The following is a 19930-nucleotide window of genomic DNA, read 5'->3' as shown; positions in this document are numbered from 1 at the left end:
ATCTGTTAAGTTTGTATTTTAATGTTGTGTGATTATCCAACTCAACCTCGTGGTTAACAGTGTATTCGTGAACACCTGCGGTGAACCGTTTTATGGGGAGCAGATTTGACAGGTACTAAAGATTAGCTGACTTGGGAGCATTGGGATGAGAGCTTGACTTGGACCATAGTTGAAGTCTAGATCACATAGAATAATTATATCACTTTATTTATTTTCGCTGCGAATTGTAAATGTTTTTATATTATGTTTTAGTTGGTTAAGTTGTAATAAACATGTAATCGTTAAGTTTTAATTTAAAGTACTTTGGTATTGTTGTACTTTGTTATTCACTACCTCGGGAAACCGAAATGGTAACGCTCTCACTTACTCGGGATGTCTAGCTAAAGGCTCCTGAATAAATGGGGGTGTTACAGGCTAGTAGTATTAATAAGGGTCATAGTTTTAGTCACCTCTTTACTCGGGACGAGTAAAGGTTCGATTTAGGGATCTTTGATGTGACTCATATTTGCACACATTTAGTCCCCGAACTAGCCTCATTCCTAAGCTTTCTTGCTTATATTAGGGTCGTTTCTACCTTTAGCTTCCTACTTTGCATATTCTTTGAGGTTTTGTGTCCTTAGTAGGGAAGGAGTGCTAGCCTTGCGTGCGTGGAGCAAAGACGGAGCTAAATTGATCGCATTTAACGACCAAGCATCAAAGGGGAGACCGATACTAAAGACCTAAGTAGATAGAACAAGTAGAATGGGTGATGATGAAGACCCCCACGACCCCTCAGTGATCCCCACGGATCTTGAGGATGTCAAAGAAGAAGAAACTATGCTGATGCATAATACGAGCATCCTGAGAGCAGCCCGAGCGACCCGAAGAGCAGCCCGAGCGTCCTGAAGCACAACCCGGGTGTCCCGATACACGGCCCGAGCGTCCCACAAGCAGGACGGGCGGCTCCCTATGCAGCATGAGCGTCTAATGTAGGGAGGTCGTGAGGCTCCTTAAAGGACTTGCAAGGCGTTAATCATCTTCATAGGGACTTAATCGTCATTTAAGCCCTTAGTTACCCTAATACTTGTACTTAGTATAAATGCTCCATTGTATTAGGGGATTACTATCAAGTCATTAGATTAGATTAGAAATCAATTAGCTTAATTACATCTTAATTCTTTCCTAATTATTGTTTAAGAACTTTAGATCTAGTTGGTAATTTGAAGATTATATTGGGGGATTATTGAGGAATTGACAACTCTTCATCATCAATCAAGTTTTCTTCTATTATTCTTGGCATTCTATTTTGATCATCCTAAGTTGGTACTATTTCTTTACTCTTTACTTAATCCTTGTTTAGTATCTTGCTCTTTTATCATGTTCAAGTTTGTTAATATGTTTGACATCATTATTAGCATGTTTTCTATGATCATGAGTGAGTAGTCTCTTAACTAGGGTTAATGGGGGATTAAGAGAATTAATCATGGGGAAGATCTTTGCTTAATGAGTTCATAAGATTACTTGCTTGTTGTAGTTTCAACTTATGCACATCTCATGTTTGATGAATTGCTTGATTGACAACTTAGCATGAATCTTTTATCTATTCAACAAGGCTTGTAAGATATAAACTAACTCAAGACTTGTTAGACCTTGCATTATAGTTGATTAGGAAGGACTAAGTCGATTGTAGGTGTTGTACAGTCTTGACCGACTCGGCTCCGGGACCCAAACCTTCCTAGGATTCATTGATGATATCTTACCATGAATAGGAAGAATCAAGTCGACTTGTAGGTGTTGTACAGTCTTGACCGATTCGGCTCCGAGACCTAAGTTTCTCTAGGTATAGTAAGACCTTCACCAACTTGATTCCATTACAACAATAATTTGCTTGCATCTATAAAACTTGTTTATGTGATCTTTCCATGATTCCCTTATGAATCCATGACACCCTAGTGCCTTTTATCAATTGTTTACATTCCCATTTACTTCACTTTACTTGCTTGTTTCCTTTTATTTAGTAGTTTAGATAACCATCTCAACCCAAAATAAATTGTGACACCCTAAGACATAGTACTTGCAAATCGGTGACTTAACTCAATACCCATCCCTGGGATCCGACCTTTAGTTACCGTTCTACTAAGGGTAGTTTGTCGAGACTATAAATATTGTTTGAGGGCGTACAACGACACGCACCATCACGTTAATACTATTAGACGGAATTCTGATGAAAAATCCGTCAGGACTAAAGGAATACTGACAGAGGGAATACTGACGGATATTCCGTTAGATGTCTCTTACCTGGTTTATGTCAGGTTGTGTGTGTGGTCATAGACATATGACGGATATTCCCTCAGTAAAGTTAGCTATGTTTTGACTTTCCTGACGGAATAACCGTCATGAACTCGAGATTTGATTTTATTAACTGATGGAATTTCCCTCCAATCATTTTTGTTTTACATTCTGAAAACGTGATACCTTCATCACCTTCTATCACTTCCCCCAGATCAATTGTACACACTTGACCCTAACCCCCCAAAACCCGATACCTTCATCACAATTCGGTGACCACCGCCACCACCTTCACCTCTGACGATCGCCTCCACGCTGGTAAGCTTCTTCCATTCCACCATCTTCATTCTCTCACTTCTTCTTTCTCCCCTCTCCATATTTGTTCTCTTTTTAATTATTGTTTTTTTTATATAGTTTATTGCTTCTCCCGTCACCACCATTACACGTCCGTCGCCTCCTCCTCCTCCTCTTGCTTCCTTGTCTTTTCTCTTTTTTTTTCTTCCTTTTTTAAATTAGGTAAATTTTCTACCGTTTTTTTTATAATTTTATGTTTATTGACCCTAGGGTAGTAGCCATTATTGTTTTTTATGTTGAAATTATTGTTGGTGTTAGAATTAGTGTTAGTAAGATTAGTCATGTTCAATTCAATTAACATTAATTTTCAATGAAAATGTTAGTCTAATTAGAAAAGTGAAATATAAAATGTGAGTTTGAAATGATTGTAAAATGTTATGTGAGTTATTAATTGAAGTAAGTAGTCATTGTTTTTGTTGATATTGACCTAGTACCCGTTCAAAAATTACTTATTAGGAGTAATTTTTGAATAGTCCCCGTTTTGGGGCTGTCTTTTTACTTTTTAAGTCAGTTAGGTAGTAAACATGTATTTGTGATTAATTAATGAGGAAAAAGTTCGGTGACAATTCCTTTAATGTTCTCTGAATGCATAGGTGGAGTAATTATTTATTTTACGTTGTGTATTTGGAGAACAAAGGGGAATTGTTGCCGAATTTTTTCCTCATTAATAAATCACAAGTTCGTGTTTGTTAGTGACTTAAAACGTACATTGATGGGTTTAGGTTGTAGTGATAAGGACCCAATTCAAAGAAAGAAAGATTACTGGTTGATGACAATAGTTATATATTGGTGATAATGTTTATTGTGTATTATTCATGGTTGTCATTGTTGTTAAGATATTGTTTTTTTATGACATATATATACACAAATTGAAATGTAGATCCATAATAATAACATGAAAAGATTAGAACGACAGTGGATGTATGAAAGATTAGACGAAAAAAAGAAACTCAAGCTTGAATTTGCAAAGGGGGTGAGAGAGTTTGTTGAATTCGCGGAGCAAAGTAGCGCATCTACAACCGTGACCCAAGCCCTTACATTCAAGGGAGGATCACAAAGTGTAGGAGAGTAGTTACGAACTTTCTAAATATATAAGTATCGTTCTTAAAAGTATTGTGCTTTAGGCTAAACAGGCTCGTAATAATATTAAAAGACGACAAACTTTGTACTATTGATTTAGATTTAGCCGTTTGTTTGGAAGACCAAAAAAAAAATGATGGAACAAAATGGAGGATCCAACAGAAGTACAAAAAAATGAGCGGTTACCTGACATAACCTGCCGCTTTCAAGTTTTAACTTTCGAGTATCAAACAACAATAACAAGAACAACTATCCTACGACTATACGAGTACTTGTTATTGCATTTACACCTTTTAAGCTTTTTGCATCCCTCAAAAACCCCAAATTAATTCTACCAATTTCCTATTGATAATTTCTTTTATTTCGGGAAATATGCCATAGATTCTTCTAGTACGAGATTGCTTGATTTCATCTATTAATCCACATGTTTTTAGCTCAATCTAGCATTGACCCACCAACCCATTTTCATTAAAATCCTCAAATTGTTGCAATTTACACAAAGTTTCATACTTTTGTCAACTTGGGTTCTTCAAATTTAGTCTATGTATGATAAGTTTCGTTATCAGGTCTGGGCCGCACCCGCATGGAAGAGAGAGACACATGTGAGGTCCCTGTTCTGGCAGATTGGATCATTTTTAAGTCTTTTGTCCAACTGCAATTTTTTTGGCCTAGTTTTTCTTTTTCTATTTTTCATGCCCGGGTCTTTGTTTTAGTTTTTTCGACCATGGGCTCTGATACCATAATAAGTTTCGTTATCGGGCCTGGGCCGCACCCGCATGAAAGAGAGAGAGTCCGGCTTATAAGTCTAAGGAGGTTCCATCCCAAAAACAATTGGCAATGGGTGGAGTAACTCCTTGGTTTATATGATAGACAACTCTCTCCTCTTTTTCCAATGTGAAATACTCACATGTGACTTTTATCATGGGTGATTTCCAATGTGGGATACTCACATGTGCTTTTATCATGGGTGAGCTGTATCTTGACAATGTAACAACAAAGTTTCAACCTTTTTATATGTTTATCCATGGCTTTTACTGAATTGATCGATGGAAATCGTGAGTATTTGCGGTTAGTTGTAAAAATGGATGGGATTTCGTTGAAAAGTAACTTTTGCCACTACGTGCAAATTAGCCCCATAACATTTTTCTAGTGCGAATTAGCCCCATTAGTTATACCCGACGTGCAAATCAACCCAAGTAGAGATATCCGAGTAAAATTCTCGACGGAAAATTGTGACATGACCTTAAAAAATGATTAGGATGGATTAAATTAAATAATAATTAGAAAAAACATATTGATGAATTGTCACTATCTAATTATGTTGCTACTCAAACACCTGTTACGTCCTCCCTTATCTCTTTCACTCTTATACTGTTTTTGAGCTCCTTCAATTCTCACACCTCTAGCCATTTCTCTATTTTTTTCCACCTCAATTTTGTTTGATGTAGTCGACATTTATCCCTGTAAATCACCATCTTTGTGATTAAAAATTTACTAAGATTCACAAAAACTCGAAAAAAAATGAAATTGGGGGGAAACTGAATTTATACACACTACAACTATATACCGTCATTTTTACACGATTTGAGCTCGGAAATTAAACGAAGTTCTGTAACAATGGTGATGGTTGAGGTTGATATTGTTGTGATACATTAAACGGAGTTGTTGTGATTAAATTAAACGAAATTTTACACGATCTAAGCTTGGAAATTAAACGAAGTTTCGCAACGATACATCAATTGGAAAAATTACCTTTTGGCATGGGGATAACCATAGCTGCTACGGGAGAACTATTGTAGAATGAAGATAGTAATGAAGGAGATGGGAAGAAGATAAACAGACGTAAGAAATAAAACTAGATGGAAAACCTAAATTCTGGTAATATGTTTTTTTTTAATTATTATTTAATTTAATACATCCTAGTCATTTTTCCGGTGCCAAGTCACAATTTTCCGGCGAGAATTTTACTCGGATATCTCTACTTGGGTTGATTTGCACGTCGGGTATAACTAATGGGGCTAATTCGCACTAGAAAAATGTTATGGGGCTAATTTGCACATAGTGGCAAACGTTTGGGGCTTATTTGCCACTTCCCCGGCTTTTTTGGTTATGGTTTGGTGCTTTTTCCTATGAATTTCATGAAGGAAAATCATGGATTTCCTAGCATTTTATCTTCTGATGAATTGTTTTGCTAAAATACACACAAACATAAACCTAGTTTAAAGGAAATAGTTGTATTTATTTATGTTGATTGTTGATAAAATGACGAGGGTTAGAACTCAAAGTGGTGGAAATTGTAGTTCCAAGATGTGTTATGCTGAAATGGATCCTTCTAAACGTTATGGACGTGTAAGTTCATCAACGTAATTGTATTTATTATGTTTATGCTACTAGTTTGGTTGATCATGTTTAAAATTTGCAATAAATTTGCTTTTGTTAACTAACTTATCTCCGTAGGTGTCTAAGTTTACCATTTTACTTTTATTGCCATTCGTTTTAATTTGCGTATGTAATCTATAAATCATGTTTCTAGTTGGTAATTAAATAATTATCCTCTGGACACCATGCAGGCATGGATGTATATCAGTATATGTTGGTGATTTATTTTCTTTTGTTTGTATAATAATTGTTTAATTATGTTTGCACTTGGTTTTTGTTGTGGAGATGAAATTATTTCGAGATATGTAGTCTTGACTTTATGGTTGATGGTTTGCATAATTTTGAGAACACTTGTGTTTATGTGGTCTCAATCAGGTAGATTGGGGTAGGGGAGTAGCGAGGGGAAATAAAATGCTCGTTTCATAGAATAGTCTAGCTCTCGGATTGATTGTTATTGTTTGTTGTATTTAGTTCTCAAAATTGACTTATACGGCTGTAGTCAGTTGTCAGTTGTCAGTTGTCAGTTGTCAGGAATGTAAGGGAAGAACATTATTACGATTTATGTCATGGGGTGAGTAGGGTGACTGGTAGGCTATAGGCTGGTTTTTGGATTTCTGCTATGTGAGTTTGACTACTGGTACCATGGCTCAATTCCGGGTCCAATGTCACAAGTTTCATGACGCTTTCGTAGGACTTCGCCTCAGCATTTTAACAATGCCTTAATCAGAGTGTCATTGTAAATGCGTTAACTTGCATCACAATGAAAGGCTTGCTACATTAGTTTGGATTGTTTTTTAATTTTTTTCGTGTCCTAACTATTTTAAGGCCTGCAAAATGAACCCCTTGTTTAGTTGGATGGAATGGGAGGGAACAGTACACACTCCCTTGTTTGGATAGCATGTTGGGTTGAAGGATATGTAGGGATCCTTTTTTAGTCTTACATATCAAATTAACATCTCTCCAACATTCTCCATAATTTCAGTCAGTTGTTTTTTGGGAGGGATTTTAAACGATGTAAAAAAATGACTGAAGTAGAGGGAGTAGTAAAGATCCGCACCGAGAATAATCTTTCGCCATTCCCCCTCCCTCCCTTTTCCTCACCTCCATTTCACTCTTTGCCCCCTCCGTTTTTACTGCTACAGATGTATCCAAGCAAATTCTAAGTCCAGGTATTTTACCCTAGGCTAATGATATCACCTTTGTAAATGTGTAGCTAATTATCAATAACTTCATGAGCCGAGGTTAATGAATAAAGGATTGCTTCATTTATTACTATAAAGTACATAACAATATAACATGGGTTTTGTGTTCCTGAAGTTAACTAAGCTCACATTTGTAAGGAGTTTTACAACGGAGATTGTATAAGGATTTTGTGGAAACTAGATCGACATCTTGTTTTTCAGGTTGTCCTCAAAGCACAATGCATGTCTCTTAGGATGGTGCCTCTATAACTGGCTTTGCCATTTTAGTATGAATCTTTGTATATAGGAATCCTTGTACAGTTGCAAAGTGTTTTTTTTTAGTACAGAGACATTTTATTTTTGACATGTGTTGGCGTTTATTATCTCCCGTGGCTTTTTTTTTTTGGGAAGCTTTTTATCTTTTCTATTGAAATTATACGGAGGTTTGTTAACGTTTAACCCTATATATACTGGTTGTTTGTGTCCCTTTGATTTCAGAATTTTCATTTGGTGCTTTTGTTGCTGTATCTCTGTGTCTGGTCACTGTTTGTTACCCTGTACTTTATATTGTTGGCAAATATTCGGGTAGTCAAAACTGAAGCTGTGTGTAACACTTTCTTGTAGTTTAACGAAATTTTGGGCAAAGGAGCCATGAAGACGGTCTACAAAGCGTTCGATGAGGCACTCGGAATGGAGGTGGCATGGAGTCAAGTGATGCTGAATGATGTACTCTGCTCGCCAGATGAACTGGAGCGATTATACTCAGAAGTTCATCTGCTTAAGAAACTTAATCACGATTCTATCATACGATTTTACAACTCCTGGATAGATACTGATCGAAGGACTTTCAACTTCATTACAGAAATGTTAACTTCTGGCACATTAAGAGAGTAAGATATATTTTCCTTGATTTGATTTATCATTAAAATGTATTGTACTTTGCGGGTGTCCTCATTTTCATATTTGCCATAAACTTTATCTATGAGACTAATGTCTATGACCCACTTCTTTCTCCATTTTGTATTTGGGTAGTTCAATGGATATATAATTAAGGTAGTTCATTTTTTTAGCTGTCAAGTTTTAGAAACAATGCTGTTGTAGGTTTAAATTAAGCACTGCAGCACCACGTCAGTACAAAGTTCAAACTTCTAAGGGTTTCAAAGGTTACCACAATCGTATTTTAAGAGGATGTTGGCGCCCATTTGTGGTGCAACAATCATGTCCATGCTGTGATGATCGATTTAAAATTTAAGTATCAAACCCATATTTAATTACCGTGAGGAGAATCTTTCTTTTTAGGTAAAAGGGTCGCAACAAAAGTTTATGTCTTGCTTGGATTGGAGGTGATTGTTACTAGGGTGATGGAGGTCAACACAAGTGTTAATGGAGGAAAGTAATGGTGGTAGAATGTGGAAAGCCGATAACAGTGGAACCATTACCTCCAAATAAGGGTAATGCATTGTCCAAACCACCTTCCCCCCTAAAGTAATGCATGACCCTCATATGGGGGTAATAATTCTCCCATTACCATCTCTTTCCACCTTCCAGTCTTCCACCTCCACCGCCTTTCCCCATCTTATACTTTGTTGATTTCCATTTCTCTAGTAATAATCACTCTCTATCCAACAAGCAGAGAGCACTTGTAGTTATGTCATCAAAGAGTTACACCCTGGAATTTCACATGATCCCTTTTCACATAAACAGTGAGCTGGGTGTTTTAAGTATCCCGTTTTCACAACAGAATTGGGCATTGTTGTAATGTTTTCATGTTAGACTCCATGCCTAATTTGCCTCTATTGATTAATAACTTTTTTAATCAAGAAAAAATTGAGAGGGTCATACCATAAGAAGCACAAAAACTCAAACGAGATCGTTCTACGCGTCTGACGTACTCTCTTTATGTCATATACAATGCGCTAGTGCCTTGGTTGTACGCTTACAATAGGCTCACACAATACTATCGACATAAGGAATACTTAAAACATATAACTGATTACTGACTACTTAACACATGGTTATCATCATAAATGGCCGACTTCCTTAATTGTTCTAACTTCTATGATTGCATATTTACAATGACTTGAGCCGTTGAGGGTTAAGGAGATTTGTATAAACTAATGCTGTCTATTGCCAGATATAGGCAGAAATACAAAGAAGTAGACATTCGAGCGATCAAGAATTGGGCCCGTCAAATACTTCAAGGCCTTGTGCATCTGCACACCCTTGATCCCCCTGTGATCCATAGGGACCTCAAGTGTGATAACATTTTTGTTAATGGTCACCTGGGTCAGGTAAAGATTGCAGATTGGTGATTTAGGGCTAGCAGCAATCCTTCGTGATTCACAGCATGCCCACAGTGTTGTAGGTTCGTCTTAAGATCTTTTAGCTTCCATATTTATGTTTATACATACTGTGTTACTGTTGATTTCATACTTTGCATGAAACAATTACTGTTTAAAAGGTTTTGTTGAAATACTGTTTAAAATCCGTAATTTGTGCAAGTGCGGTTAATCGTTTTACACAGTGTGCAGTATCATTTTTAGCAAACTCCTAGTAGTGTTTTCATATTTTGTAAAGAATCCTAATTTATTAGCTTGTTGCAGTCTTGCAGATAAGTTACTGGACTTGCATGCCAAAATTTTCACTGCGTTATATGTTCTTGAATTTTAATAGGAACTCCAGAATTCATGGCACCAGAATTATACGATGAAGAATATGTTGAGCTCGTGGATGTATATTCATTTGGAATGTGTGTTCTAGAGATGATTACTTCCGAGTATCCTTACAGTGAATGCTCAAATCTGTGTTACTCAGACACGCCGACACGTGTCGGACACGGTTATTTGGCGTGAATTTTCCTGTTTTGTGGTCTAAATTGAAGTGTCGAAGTGTCGTGTCGTGTCGAACACCGACACGTGTCTGACACGCGACACGGCAACTAAGTGAAGTGTCGGAGTAACATAGGCTCAAATCCAGCACAATATATAAGAAAGTGACCGCTGTTAGTTTCTTTAAATCCCTTGCCTTTGACCTACTATAATTTTTCAGTGATTTGCTTACCCATGCTTACTGCTTTAATATTTTAGGGGAAGAAGCCTGAAGCATTTTACCGTATCCAAGATGCAGAAGCCCAACAATTTGTGGCAAAATGCTTGGAGGATGCTTCAACGAGGCCATCGGCCCATGAGCTGCTGTTGAATCCTTTTCTGTCCCTTGATGATGATGATCCCATGCCACTTCCCCACACCCCTCTCTGTATATACTCTCCAAAAAGGGAGATCTTGGAAATGCCTTTTATTCTTGATAATCATACCAAGAGCACAGACATGACAATCGTTGGAACAATTAATCCAGAAGATAACGCTCTTTTTCTCGAAGTGCAGAAATCTGACAAAGATGGTAAGGATTAAAAAAAAAAACTGTCTACGATCGGATAATCTGTGTTTACACCATACACAATAAAGCCTCTTGCTCAACCTAATGGTTCATTTTACCCACTTTGGGCTTCCACAATGCTTGGGTTTTAACACCAATTAATTAGGAGCTTCTTTGGAAAAGCCAACTATTCAAGATCACGTCTGTTGGAGGAAAAACGCAGCAACAATGTAAAAGCGAAAAAACAGAAGAGATAAAACCCGAATCGTAGTGCCGTGGTAACGGAGCCACTGCCTTGAAAACTATATTCCGGTACGACCGTGGTGGCGATCAGCTAGTGCCGGTAGTTCCCCAAGGATAACACTACAGTCTCCAACTCAGTTGCGCCCACTCGGAACTGTGAGACTTGGAACGAAAATAATTATCATTACCCAGAAATTATAAGTAGAGAAGAGGAGAAAGAAGAGAGGAGAGTATTGTTGTGTGTTCTGGAGAGAAGCGTGTTGATCTATTTATAGCGAAAATAGATCAACAGTGGAGCCAAAAACTGCTCCACAAACGCAGCAGTCAAACGTGATTAGTGGAGCATTAACAGCTCTTTAATCGCTCCACTAACAGCCTTAATTGATCGATCATTACGCCTCCGAAAGACAATCGAATGTGACACCCACTACACACAAGCCCAAAAAAGATTAAAAGGGGGCCTTTGGCCCGCACCGCAGGTGCTCTACCCGAGCCCAAGCTCGGGCCGGGCCAGCGCGCGCGCGCGTGTGTGTTTGGACCCAAACCCACAGGCCCAATACTCCCAACAAAAGCCTCCTTGGTCCACACAATTGGCTAGTGAAAGACAAAAGCCAATATAAACACATGGATACCAAAGTAAACTACCGATGTGGGATACCAAATGAAAGTTGGACAAAGCAACTTGGCTTTTTACAGCCATCATTTCCAACAATCCCCCACAGATGGCGAGGAAAAGCAAAGAGAAGAAATTCCTGGGTAAAGGAAGGATTGGATACTTAGGTATCAATATCTTACGATTTGAATTGACACTTTAGTGAAATGAGGAAACAACTTACTTACAAATGAGAGAATATCTTGCGATTTGAATTCCTAGCTGAGCTTCGGTCGATACCCCCCACAACACATATCATACCTTCAGAATTAAGATCGTTCCGCGAAAGTGCAATGCGCTCTTTTAGAGTTATGCGTTTACCTCGGTACTAATAGATGTGTTCAGAAGACTTCTCATAGTCTAATGATCGTTACACCTACGTAGGTGACTCAAGTGCTTCTCAATAGCACTTCTCACATGAGTCATTAAGGACCTAAGTCCAACCTGGTGTATAATTCATCAAGTGCGTCTCAAAAGCACCACCGTAAAAGGCTATGAATCATACAACGCCATAGGAATAGAAGCTTTAGACCTAGTCAAGTCTCACTCTTGACCTAAGGACTTAAGCCCCATTCCCCTCGACGTATCAACGACTAGTCTCCTAGCCAGCCCTTTAGTAAAGGGATCAGCAAGATTGTTTTCGGACTTCACATAGTCCAAAGCAATCACTCCATTGTATTGGAGTTGTCTAACTGCAGCGTGCCTTATTCGAATATGTCTCTTTTTCGAATTGTAGACACTATTCTTTGCAACACCAATAGCAGCCTGCGAGTCACAGTGCAGGGAGACCGGTGTTAGCCGTCCGCCCCACACTGGTATGTCAGCTAAAAGGTTTTTCAACCATTCACCTCTTGTCCGCCAACTCAAGAGCTATGAACTCCGATTCCATGGTAGAGCGTGCAATACAAGTCTGTTTAGAAGACTTCCACGATATAGCACCTCCACCCATGGTAAAGACATAACCACTAGTAGAACAGATCTCATCGTTACTCGCAACCCGATTCGCATCACAATATCCCTCTAACACAAAGCAGAAATTTACTATAATGCAAACATAAGTCAACTGTTCCCTTTAGGTATTTTAGTAAACGACGAAGAGCATTCCGTGTTCATTGCTAGGGTTATGTGTATAACGACTCGATCTACTAATCGCATAAGCAATATCCGGTCGAGTACAGTTCATTAAAAACATCACACTACCTAGGATTTTAGCATACTCTTCTTGGGAAACACTCTTGCCCAAGTTTTTACACAATGCTACACTAGGATCATAGGGTGTTCTAGCAGGCACATCATCAAAGCAGTTAAACTTTCTCAACATAATGAGATTGACTTAGACAGATTCCATTGGGGTTTCGGATGACCTTAACTCCTAGGATAACATCAGCTTCTCCTAAGTCCTTCATCTCAAATTGTGATGACAAAAATTCTTTGGTTCTAATTATCACCTCTAAATTATTACCAAGTATTAACATGTCATCAACATAAAGGCATATAAGCACACAATCGGATTCTGTTACCTTTGAGTAAACACATGAATCAGAATTGTTAACCACATAGCCATTACTTATCAAAGTGTTGTTAAATTTCTCATACCACTGTTTAGGTGCTTGTTTCAGTCCATAAAGAGACTTGTTCAGTTTACACACTTTACTCTCTTGACCCTCAATCACAAAACCTTCAGGTTGAGACATATAGATCTCTTCCCTTAGTTCACCATTCAAAAAGGCAGTTTTAACATCCATCTGATGTATAACAAGGTTATGAATAGCAGCTAAGGCGATAAGAGTTCTAATAGTCGAAATTTTGGTCACAGGAGAGTAAGTATCAAAATAATCAATACCCTTCTTTTGTGTAAAGCCTCTAACTACAAGTCTAGCTTTGAACCTCTCTATTGTTCCGTCAGGTCTCATTTTCTTTTTAAAGATCCATTTACTTGTGATGGGTTTACTACCTTTAGGTAAATCAGTCAACTCCCAAGTCCGATTTGACACAATAGAGTCAAGTTCACTTTTAATAGCATCTTTCCAAAAATTAGCATCAATGGATTTCATTGCCTCACTATACGTTTTTGGGTCATCTTCTATTAAAAAAGCTGAAACAAATTCATCACTAGCACAAACAGAGTATCCATGTTCAGACAAAGAAAAGTTGAAACAAAATCACTCAAAGTTCTTTGGACATCTAGGTCTCTTAGTTCTTCTAGGTTCAACAACATGATCAATAGAAGTGCTACTACTAGCATGTGAAGAGATATCAACAGATGTAACAGGTAAACTAGGAGGTGAATCAACATTCTTCTGTAATGGGAAAACATGCTCAAAAACACAAGATCTCTAGCTTCGATATAGAACGGTCACTTAAAGACATGAATCTATAAGCAGAACTATTTTGAGCATAACCTATAAAAACACAATCATAGGTCTTTGGTCCAACGGTAGGTCTCCTAAAATCTGGTAAACCCACTTTAGCCAAACACCCCCACACCTTAAGGTAACTCAGGTTAGGAGGATAGCCCTTCCAAATTTCATAGGGTGTCTTGTCAAGTTTCTTATGAGGTACACGGTTAAGAATGTGACAAGCCGATAGAATTGCTTCCCCCCACATATCGTCAGATAGGCCAGAACTTAAAAGCATAGCATTCATCATCTCTTTTAAGGTTCTATTTTTCGTTCAGCCTACGCCGTTAGACTGAGGTAAGTAAGGTGGACTAGTCTCATGTATTAAACCGTTAGCGGCACAAAAGTCGGCTAGATAACTAGATTTATACTCACCACATCTATCGGACCTTACCCTTTTAATTTTTCTGTCGAGTTGATTTTCGATTTCATTTTTAAAGTTTATAAACGATTGTTACGCTTCATCTTTAGTCTTAAGCAGATAGACACGGGTGTACCTTGAACAGTCGTCTATAAAGGTGACATAATAATTCTTTCCACCTCTACTTGCAACATTTTTGAAGTCGGCTAGGTCGGTGTGAATTAACTCAAGAAGACTCGTATTCCTAGTTGTGACAGGTTTACTAGGTTTCTTTGTGAATTTAGCCTCAACACAACTAGCACATTTAGAGAATTCTTGACTCGTCAAACTTGGAATTAAACTCATAGTTCTAAGTTTTTTAATATAGTCAACATTCACATGACCTAATCTACCATGCCAAACATCAATAGACTCAAAGAATATAAGCGAAGTAGATGCATTATTATTAAAAACAATCGTGTTCAATACAAAAAGACCCCCCCAGACAGATAACCCTTGCCCACAAATTCCCCATTACGCGACATTACAACCTTGTCAGCCTCAAAAACAAGTTTCAAACCAACTTTGTTCAATAAGGCACCAGACACGAGGTTTCGACGCAATGAGGGTACAAATAAAACATTGGTGAGAGCAAGTGTTTTCCCGAGGTGAGTTTGAGAAAGATCTTGCCTTTGCTCGTGATGATTGCAGATGAAGAATTACCCATGTAGACACATTCCCCATCGCTACTTCCTCGAACTCAAAAAATAACCCCTTATCAAAGACAGAGGTGTCTAGAAGCACCAAAGATCAAGACCCATTCAAAGAAGATTGCCCACCGGATTAGCTTCCACAACCACAAAGAAGAATGACATCGTCGATCACAAAAACATTAGCTTCAGCAGTTTTCTTTTCAAAGATTACGGTAGGCTTTGTGACCAGTTTTCCCCGGCGACGTAGCAAACAATGGGACCCTTTGGTTTCGAATCTTAGCAACCGGTTTGGTATGCTTCCCTGGACCATTCTTCTTAGCCCGACCCTGGTTCTTACCCTGACCAACCTTGGCCTTACCCTTACCCTTGAACTTCTCAAGATAAGACGGACCACCGGACTCAACCAGATTAGCATTAACAAAGCAGAACGAAGTTTTAACGGGTTGACTAACGGGTTTGTCTTTAAGGCGATTTGCCTCTTCGGTCCTCATGTGTCCTACTAGTTCTTGGAGAGACAGTCCTTTTTCTTATGCTTAAGGTGGTTCCTATAGTCGACCGGGAGGGAGGAACTTTTCTAACAGAACATTAGCCACGAAAATGTCATCTAATTTCATACCCTCATTAACAACATCAAGACAAAGGTTCTCGTAGACATGAACTTGTTCCATGATGGGTTTCCGTCGACCATCTGAAATTCCAGCCACTTACCCACAACATATTTCTTTTTCCCCGCATCATCACCCCATACTTAGCCTCTAAGCTTTCCCATATCGTTTAGACGACTTATGAACCATAAACAAAGTCAAACAGGTGTCGGTCATGTTGTTTAGAAGGCGGCATCTAACAAGTTTATTGTCCTTATCAAATTTCTTAATATCCTCTTCGTTTGACTTAACACAGATTTAGCGGAGGGTGTTCTCTACGGTCTCGATGCACCTCTTTAACAGAGCGGCGGGTCACTAAACAAAGACATAATCAATTTCCGTTGTTCGAAAAACATCAACGCTTTACGTGACCAACGCTTATAGTTATGACCGTCTAATTTCTCAAGTTTAGTCAAATCAGGAAGGGTTTTAGCTAAAACAGACGACATTGTTACAACAATTAACAACAACAAACGTATAGTTTTCAAATTGTTGGAGGAAAAACGCAGAACAATGTAAAAGCGAAAAAAACGAAGAGAGATAAAACCCGAATCGTAGTGCGGGTAACGAGCCACCGCCTTGAAAACTATATTCCGAATGCGACCGTGGTGGCGATCGACTAGTGCCGGTAGTTCCCAAGGATAACACTACGGTCTCAACTCGGTTGCCCACTCGAATCGTGAGACTTGGAACGAAAATAATTATCATTACCCAGAAATTATAAGTAGAGAAGAGGAGAAAGAAGAGAGGAGAGTATTGTTGTGTGTTCTGGAGAGAAGCGTGTTGATCTATTTATAAATAGATCAACAGTGGAGCCAAAAACTGCTCCACAAACGCAGCAGTCAAACGTGATTAGTGGAGCATTAACAGCTCTTTAATCGCTCCACTAACAGCCTTAATTGATATCATTCTGCCCAAAGATAATCGAATGTGGGATGACCCACTACACACAAGCCCAAAAAGATTAAAAGGGGGCCTTTGGCCCGCATCAAGTGCTCTACCCGAGCCCAAGCTCGGGCCGGGCACACACAAGTGTGTGTTTGGACCCAAACCCACAGGCCCAATACTCCCAACAAAAGCCTCCTTGGTCCACACAATTGGCTAGTGAAAGACAAAAGCCAATATAAACACATGGATACCAAAGTAAACTACCGATGTGGGATACCAAATGAAAGTTGGTGTTAAATTCAACTACGGGCCTGGGCCGCACCCAAACGGAGGAGAGAGAGTCCACAACGTAGGCCCAAGAGGGTTCCACTCTAAAACCAATTGGCAATAGAGGGAGTAGCCCTTGCCTTATAAAAATGGTAATTTTTCCTCTTTTATCAATGCGACAACCTCACATGTGGAACTTTTGGATTTCTTCACACTCCCTCACATGTGAGGCCCACTTTTCACACAGATGGACAATTTTCAATCGAGCAACCTTGCTCGTCCATTTTCAAAACATGGCCCGATAACTCGACCGGACAAATTCAATCGAGCAATTTTTGCTCGTCCGACTGCAAACTTTGGCCCATGAAAACCCAGGTCTTTAGCCATGGGCTCTGATACCATGTTAAATTCAACTACGGGCCTGGGCCGCACCCAAACGGAGGAGAGAGAGTCCACAACGTAGGCCCAAGAGGGTTCCACTCTAAAACCAATTGGCAATAGAGGGAGTAGCCCCTTGCCTTATAAAATGGTAATTCTTCTCCTCTTTTATCAATGTGGGACAACCCTCACATGTGGAACTTTTGGATTTCTTCACAGTTGGACAAAGCAACTTGGCTTTTTACAGCCATCATTTCCAACAACGTCTAGTGAACTAATAAAATCCTTCGTAAACATAGAGGTTGTTTGCCTATTTTAATAACTGTTTTGAGCTTTTCCATCTATGACTAAAGGTCTTATGAAAATGGGTCTTTAAAGTGATTATATGGGATAATGTGGCAATGATATGGGTTGATAAAGACCTGCCATGGTGGATGTAATTTAATTTTGATTGGGAAATATTTGTCACTTGATTCGTCGGATATGAAAGAAATTTGCCAGTGTGGTTGTCTACATAATTTCCATTTGGGTCATCGTAACAACCTCTGTGTTTATTACCCAAGGGGTAAGGTTGAGTAAATCCAATGCCCCTACGTCGCCTTAGTCAAGAACTTTTAAGGCAATTGGGGTCATGTTTAAGTGCTTCCAGTCGTAGTATTTCAGATCAGTTGGCAATCAGTAGATGGCATTCTAGACGCAGTTTTTATTATGGGTTATTCGGAAACAGTCTCTTTGGTAACAAGAGGAAGGCTGAATACATCCAGAGCCCCCTGACCCCATACCATTGATTATGGGAGTGTTTGCAGCACTCGGTGTGATATTGTTATGCTGGATCTAACCCTGAATTTTGGTTCTGGTTATGGTCTACCTGTATTTCTCTAATGAGTAATGCGCTTTGATTATGGCTTTATTGTAAAGGATGTGTCAGAAATATCCATTTTCCATTCGACGTCATTAATGACACGGCAATGGATGTTGCAATGGAAATGGTAAAGGAGCTGGAAATAACTGACTGGGAGCCGCAGGAGATAGCTGAAATGATCGAAGATGAAATTTCATCTTTAGTTCGAGGATCCAAAAGCCTTCAGCAGCAGCACAGCTTCAACTTTAATGATGATGATGACGAAAACCACCCTCCCTACTTGTCTTCTTGTTCACCTTCTCATGACTCCCTTTCTGATTTGCCTAATTCTTGTCAAGGACCATTACCTCATCATCTTAATCACTTGTACAACTTCCATGATTTGCATCAAGGTATTGTAAACTTCTTCTAGATTATTAACCAAACAACTTTAGATGGTCTAAATGCTTATTGTGTGCATTAGTTACTTGTGCCTCCCAAACTTCAAAGTATTGCAACATTTATGACGGTAAGTATTTTACATTTGTAACTAGTACTGGCAGAGAAATGATAGAATCAAGGAAATGCTGTTCACGAAATTGCCTAGACTTTCATATTGTGAACTAGTTGAATGGAAGCAATCCTATGCGCAATTTTCGTTATGGGTTATTAAGAAGCATCTTATTGTTTTCAACACAATGGTAATATTGGGTACTCCACACCCAGGGCCCAATTGCTTACCTCATTTGACTGTGTTTCTTGACATTTCGGAAGGTTCTATATTAGGGAAGCTTGTTAAATGTTTGAGTCGTGTTGAAAAGCGTGGACCTTGCAGTAATCTTGCCATTATTGTGTTGCAGAACATTTGATCCACAATGAAGATGCTGTTTCAGAAAGCTCTTCTAGTTTGTACAGTTACTTTGACAGCGAATACTGTATGCAGCAAAATGACCTGACAACTGAAGGATGTTCTAGGTTCTGTCCCCAAGAAAAAGAAAGTCTCAAATGTACCAAAAAGAGCATTGGATTCAGTGACACCATAACCGGTGCGAGGTCGACTGGCCATAGCAAGTTTAGCAGGCTTCGTTCATTTATGGACATTCGAAGCCAATTGTTGCATCGAGTGCTTATGCAGGCTGTGAATAAGCGTCCCGCAGCTAGGACTGTCGGTTCTGTCGAGAACATAGGGTTCCGCGATCCTTCCTGAATTTTCCTCTTTCGTGTTCTTTTCCTTTTATTTAAAAAAGAAAAAGAAAAATGGGAGTTTATTAGATGATATAAATGCTTAGAGTCGTAATGTTACAGGAATCGAACATGAAAGAGGAAAGTATAAAAAGAGATGGTTTTACGAAGGCTTGCTCGGCAATGTGAGAATTCACTAGCCGACCGAGCATGAAATGTGGTAGAGGGTGAATGTTATATTCTTCTGTGATAACCGTAGATTTAAATTATTATGTTTTACACTATTAGAGCTACTCGTATTTTCAATTTTCAGATAAGACCTTTGGTTTTGTATAAATGAACTTTCTTTTGAATTTGAGTACGTGTTTCTATTAACGATATTGTTTTCAATAACGGTGAAAAATTGCAATCTATATTTTTGTGCTGGGTTTACATTGGTGAGACTTTTAGACTTTTTTTTACAACAATAAACTGGCATAGAAATAAAACGAGTCTACAAAGTTACAAAACAAACAAGGGGCCAGTAGAGACCCATAAACTACCAATTCTTATATCCTACACCCATGTGTAGGATACTACATACTCCCTCTAACCCCCCACTCCCCACTCATCCTCAACTTCCCCCTTTTTTTTTCTTATTTTCTTTTTTTGCTTTTTTTTCCTCATAAAATTTTAAAACAAAAAATTAACTTCCACTTTTAAGAAAAAACTACCACGGTCATATTTAATTTAAGTGTTACGTAGCG

At 38.6% G+C, this 19930-nt stretch overlaps 1 pseudogene; it reads left to right on the top strand.

Moving 5' to 3' along the window:
- The first annotated feature begins 5603 nt into the window (after positions 1–5603).
- LOC141637204 (putative serine/threonine-protein kinase WNK5) lies at positions 5604–19518 on the top strand (annotated as a pseudogene).
- Positions 19519–19930: the final 412 nt, after the last annotated feature.

The sequence above is a fragment of the Silene latifolia genome, unplaced genomic scaffold (assembly GCF_048544455.1).
Source record: "Silene latifolia isolate original U9 population unplaced genomic scaffold, ASM4854445v1 chrun_scaffold_16, whole genome shotgun sequence".
NCBI classification, from domain to species: Eukaryota; Viridiplantae; Streptophyta; class Magnoliopsida; order Caryophyllales; family Caryophyllaceae; genus Silene; species Silene latifolia.
This window is presented reverse-complemented; position numbering and strand designations above follow the sequence as displayed.